Raw genomic sequence first — 6,000 nt, 5'->3', positions numbered from 1 at the left:
GGTCGTATCTTAAAATGAAAGCTTCTGAACTCTTAAGTATATGGAATCAGAAGGGGAGAGAATCCTTTGGTGACATTACTACAGCAAAACCAGCAGGTCTCATCTGACCTGCTGTTTTGTGCTAGGACCATCTTATGCTCCTGGAAATAAATGCCTTGGCGACACAATGAGAAGGAATTAGATCACCTAAACTTTTAAAAATAAAGCTCAAAATGTGTGGAACCAAGAGCAGTTCTTAACCACTGAAAAATAGATTTTTTTTTCTTCCCATTGGATATGGGCAAAGGAGATGATCTCACCTACAAATTTCCATAACTATATTTGGATCTAAAGAATACACTTCAGTCATGTCTATCTTCTTCACTGTGCAACAGCCGGGCATGAGGAACAGGCTCAGCCCTTAAGTTCCCCTCTCTGCTGGCAGTGCGCCCCTGAAGGGCAGGTGAAGAGGCCGCCGCGCTTCGCGTTTCGGGTTGCCGCAGGCTGCAAGGCCAACCTAGGAGGCCTGGCTCCCGAGGAGGCTCCCCCTACCGGGAGTCCGGAGCAGTGCTGGTGGCCGGGCCCAGGGTGGCACAGCCGCCTCCCTGCCGCCGTTTCCTTCGTGGCTTCGCTGGTGGGATCAGCGAGCTGCCGCCGGCAGGGTCGACCCGCGCGGGGCGGAAGCGCTCGGCCCGGGTAACGAGCATTTTCCTGCATAAGCAATTAGCTGTGAATAAACATCTGAAACGGCGGCTCTGTAAACCGAGTGCCCGCCGCGAGCTTCTAACGGGCGGGGCTGCGTGGGGGGTGGGGCAGGATGGTAAGATTCTAGGCCCGGGAAGGAAGGGGGTGGGGGATTGTGCAGGGAGGTGCCCCATCACGCGCTCCCCGAGTTCAGAGGCGCTTCTTAAGTTACCAACAAAGTCAGGGCCGATCCCCGGAGAGGTAACCGACCGTCCGGTTACACTGCGCTCTTTTTCCCGCCTGGGATCTGCGCGCGCTGCAGGTGGTCAGTACAGTCTACCCCGACACCAGATGCTCTTCGAGACCCGGATTCCGGGAGCGAGTGCCTCTGCGGGGCGCAGCCACTTTGCACCCGTCGGCCCCGATACAACCGATAGTTAATTGGGGCCTTCGAGTGTCTCAAGTCAAGGTGAGCAGAGGAGTCCTCCAGCCTCCCGCCCTCGTCTTCGGGGCTTCTTGCCCGGGGCTTAGGTCCCGGTAGCACCCCGAAGGCAAAGTCGTTCGGGGTGACGGACGCGGGCCGAATTTGTTTCAAAGTGGGAGGATGCTTGCACGTGCTCGGGGATGCCAGCTTGTTCAGGGTGCGCGCTGCAGGAGCTCCGGCGAGGTTGCAGTTCTGGCGCGCAGGTTTGGGCGATGAGCACTTGGCGGGGTCCAAAGAGTCATCAGTTCTGCCAAAGTGGGCGCTGCCCTGGGTACTTACAGGAGTGGCGAGTGGATAGGGAACAGAATACTGAAGAGCGGTCACCTGGGAAGCCAAATCTGCAAAGTCTCGCCCAATCCTCGGGGCATTTTATGTAGAGTAAGCTATTGGACTATAGCAGCCCTACACTTATCTAACAAAGATAAAGACATTAAAAAAAAAAAAGAAAGAAAGAAAGAAAGAAAAAATATAAAAGGGTGAACGTTTGGCCCGTCGCGGAGCATCTTGCCCTTCTTGCCTTCTCCGCAGGCCTAGGCTGTCTTGGAGGCAGCATAAGGTGCAGTGGGTGTCACCCCACCGCCTCTCCCCTCTGAGATCGTGACCCACCCCCCTGACCCAGGCGGAAACCCACCAGCTTGGTGCAGCCTGAGGCTCCTGTGCCCAATCTTGGCGTCCATGGCTGAGGCGGGGCCTAATCTAAGGGCCCCGGTGGGTGTCCGCAGCCGGCCTCACCGCAGACCAAGTTCCTAGGAATCCGGGGAAAGAAAGGTGGACGCTTCCGGCGTCTCAGCCTGCTTCCCGGGAGGCCTTGGGCGCAAGGGTTGCGACCCGTGAGTGGAGAAGGTGAACTCAGCTGCAAGCGCAGCTGCCTTTCCTGTGTGGGTCTCTCGTGGGTCAAGAGCACCCCAGGAGGCTACAGACCTTCCCGAGCCTCCTGCGCTTCCTTGCCCACCTGGACTGAGCAGGAGCCGAGAGAGCTGATGTCTTTTCAGGGCACTCTGGGTTCCCGGGCTGGGGACGCTGGGAGGGAGGGAGTTGGGGGGTGGAGGGATTCGTTTACGACTTGCTTCTGTCTTCTCTCTTCCTTTTCAGAATATACCAATGCTTTGGCGGTTGGGCTCTTACAAAGACGGACTTTTTAACCCCCACCGCCGATTTTTCTTGAAGGTTTTGCAATATCCCCCACCCACCCACCTTTCTCTAACCTGCTTTCTCTAACCTCCTTTCCCGGAAAATGTGAGTAGTATATGTGAAAGGCAATTTAGCCCAGCGTCTGTAGCAGAGCTTCAAGCTGAGTGCGAGAGGAGGAGGCTTCACTGAACGCTTTGGTGTTTCCAAAGTTGCTGATATTATACCCTTAGCAAAGTAGGTGGGCTTGTTGGCCATTAAGACGCCGGGCCGGGAGCACCCGGGCAGTGTGCACCTCGCAGGAGGAAGGTCTGGCCTCCTAGTCTCTGAGCTCGAGGGCCCTCAGATCAGCCAGGGGCCAGGATCAAGCTCCTAAGGGGGCAGCAAAAGTCAGACACGTAATCTCACTTCTTTACCCTCCCTCTCCCCTACCATCACTTTTCTCTTTCTTTCTTTCTTTCTCTTTCTTTCTTTCTTTCTTTCTTTCTTCTTCTTTCTTTCTTTCTTCTTCTTCTTCTTCTTCTTCTTCTTCTTCTTCTTCTTCTTCTTCTCCTTCTTCTTCTTTCTTCTTCTTCTTCTTCTTCTTCTTCTTCTTCTTCTTCTTCTTTTCGCAGACTGTAATAGGCAGGTAGCCTGGAAGCTGCGATGTAGGAGTTGTGAGAGATTCTGGGAGATTCTGGGGCTGGCACTGCCCTTCTGGATTTAGGAACCATCTGGGGGAGGAGGAGGGTCAAAGGGGCATCCGCTTCTTTTGAACAAGGGCGCGGTTTACTTCCCGCAGGCGGCGGGCGGGGAGAGCTCAGAGCGGAGGGCTCCGTGGGATGTCTCTTTGAGCAGGTAATTCTGCGGCGGGGTCGAAAGCTGGTGACTGACACTCTCGGTGACGGCAACCAGGCTGGGCAGCGCCCTTTCCGATTATCAAGATGATTAACCTCCGGGCCTTGCCACTGGTGGGATCTCTGCTCCCCACTCAGCTTTTCTCTCACGGGGATTAGGGGGCGCTCCTTTTAAAAGAGGGCCCGAGGGTCGCGGCCTTGGCCTTTCCATAGCTCCATGCGGCCTTGCATCTAAGCGGAGCTGGGGAAGGTGGGGGCGGCACGCAGATCCATCCCTGCTCGTCGCCCACCTAGCCGAGTCGGGTTCACCGGGCCGGTCCCCCGCGGTCCCCCGGGTCACCTCCCCCCGCAACCACTTGTCTGAAACTTACCAGATTCCAACCTTAAGGCAGAAAAAAAAGTGTTTCATATACAAACCGATCAGGGTATTTGCAGATAATTGCGAATGTCAAATACTCGGGCGTGATGACAAAGTGCAGAGATTGCCAGGACCCGAGCTCCGCCTGAGGGGCGGGGGCTGCTGGCGAGGCTCCCGGGCCACCTCACGCCTGCTCAGAGGAGGGGAGGGGGCAGTCAGCCGCAGCCGCCTAGCCCATTTAACGGAATTGGCTGTTCCTTCGACCCCTCTGCGGTGGTGCTGATTCACGGATTCATCCACTGCGTCCACACTTGAGCCCGGCGCGGGAAGGCGCTGCGACGGTGGATACAGCCCCGGCCCAGCTCCCCCCCGCTCCCCACACACGCACAGGCACCCTAGGCAAAATGCACGCACGATGGGGGTTACTGGGCCTCAGTTGGACGCCAAGGCCCAAAGCCCTGCCAGACAGCGTTACCAGAGCTACTGCCAGCTGTCACCCGCTGCTGCCTGACACGGGGGGGGGGGGGGGGGAAGGGGGGGAGGGGCGAATCACATTCCACTTTGGGGCCAACTGCTGCACCCGTCTAATGCCGGGGCTAGTCGTTTACAGATATAAAAACAAAATTTTTAAAAGTCCCCTAAAACTCGACCCTCTAACCTAAGTCTCCTGCCCTGCTTGGAGGAGGCCGAGGAGGGGGTTTGCCCTGGGAACCCCAGCGCATACAGCCCACCAAAGTCGACACCATTAAGGCCTTGGCTACAGCAAAGGTGGCTGCTCCTGGCAGCTTTCAGGACAACTCCTCCGAGACTCCCGCCCCCCCCCACCCCCCGCCCCGCAGGCATGCTCAGAATGTTTTAGCCCCCCCCCCCATCCTATCTAAATATATGGATCTAATATATGTTGGATTTCAAATCTACTGAAAACCGAGGGGATCGACTATAGATGGTGTGATGAAGTTAATGGCAGGTCCGCAGCTTTCCGGGGGGTGGGGTGGGGGGAAAGGGTCAGAACTGCAAGGGCAGCGGGAACGTGGGTGCTATCTCTGGGGGCTGGACGTGGGGAACCGAGAGAAGAGGCGCACACACCCCATACGGAGTCTTGACGGGTACCACAGGCAACATAAGGCTCTGGCTCACGAGTCCCGGGTAGCTGGACAAAGTAAGGGGAGGTGAGGAGGCTGAGCGACCTTTGACACGCTGGCCCCTTTCCTTGCCGAGGACTGATGAAGTGGTGAGATATTCTGGAAAGTGGGGGCGAGGAGGGGAGATAGAGGGGGTAGAAGGCAGGAGAGAGGAGGGAAGGGTGGGCCACTGCTTATGCTAGGGCAGCCAGGCTGCTAGGGAGGGAAGTTCAAGAGAGCAAGTTGGGGCGTCTGTCCCGCGTCCCTGTCCCCGACCCTTAGCCTTCCCGCCCCTTTGCCATCTGGCGCCTGAAGTCAGCATCTCCCTGAAGACCTTAAAGTTTTACAGTCCAATTGTCTGAGGTTTCCGATGATGACAAATTAGGAAAACGCTTCTGCTGCAGCCCCAGCACCTAAGTCAGAGAGTTGGGGGGAGGGGAGGGTACTGGATGCAGGGCTAGGGTAAAAAGAAGAGACTCGCCTCCCGGGGCTTTCTCTGTGGGGTTGGGGCCCGGGTGAGGAGAGGACTAGGTCCTGGGGCTAGGGAATGCTTTGGTAGCCCGGAAGCCGGGTCCACAGAAATCCAGCGCCTGGCTCCTCAGCTAAGGGGCACCAGGAGAGCTCTGAGAGTTCAGCCTTTCTTGCCCTTACCGGGAAGGCCTCGGTCTTGCAAGAAGACCTTACTGGGAGCCATGGGGACAAGCAGGGTGGCAAACTCTGGGGGAGTCTTGTCCAGGTCCTGTGAGGCCGGTGTAGATGGACAACAGCATCCATCTCCAGCCTGGGCGGGCAACAGGGGACCCACAAGTGTAAGATGTGATTCTATTTGACTTTCTAAATCAAAGTGCACTGATTGGGGCCCAAGGAGTTCACGGCACATAACTGTCTTAATTAAACCTGCTGTAAACAGACAAATCACTTCTCCTCTTCCACATAGAGCTCTGGGAGATTGCACAGGGTCTGGCAGAAGCTAGGCTTGGGGGATGATCTTTAAAGAAAGGAGTGCAAATGAGGCAAAGGAAAAAGAAAAAGTGGAGCTTCTTCGACCTCAGAAAACAGCTTAACTGAAAACAAAACTCCAAACAGCCAGAAGGTATGGGATGGGGTGAGAGATCCTTAAAAGCCAGGGGACAGCCTGGTTGATGGAGCAGCTCAGTGGGGACCCGCCGGACCAGGGTGGGACCTGCAATGGAAGTGCAGGGAGGGAAGGGGAGGCCTCAGGTTGTTTGGGGAGGCTGAGGTGCTCCTTGCTGAGGTTCTTATCTACCGCACTCAGCCCTGTGCTTTCCTTCCCAATCCTTCCATCTGCCTCTGCCGTTGTTCTCGACTTCTGGCACTCGGAAGACAGCGCCAAGAGGACACGTCCTCCCTTAACTTGGTCAGCGTGGGGGACACGGGGTCGCCGCCGTG

The sequence above is a fragment of the Leopardus geoffroyi genome, chromosome C1 (genome assembly GCF_018350155.1).
Source record: "Leopardus geoffroyi isolate Oge1 chromosome C1, O.geoffroyi_Oge1_pat1.0, whole genome shotgun sequence".
NCBI classification, from domain to species: Eukaryota; Metazoa; Chordata; class Mammalia; order Carnivora; family Felidae; genus Leopardus; species Leopardus geoffroyi.
The sequence above is the reverse complement of the archived record's forward strand: the minus strand, read 5'-3'. Positions refer to the sequence as shown.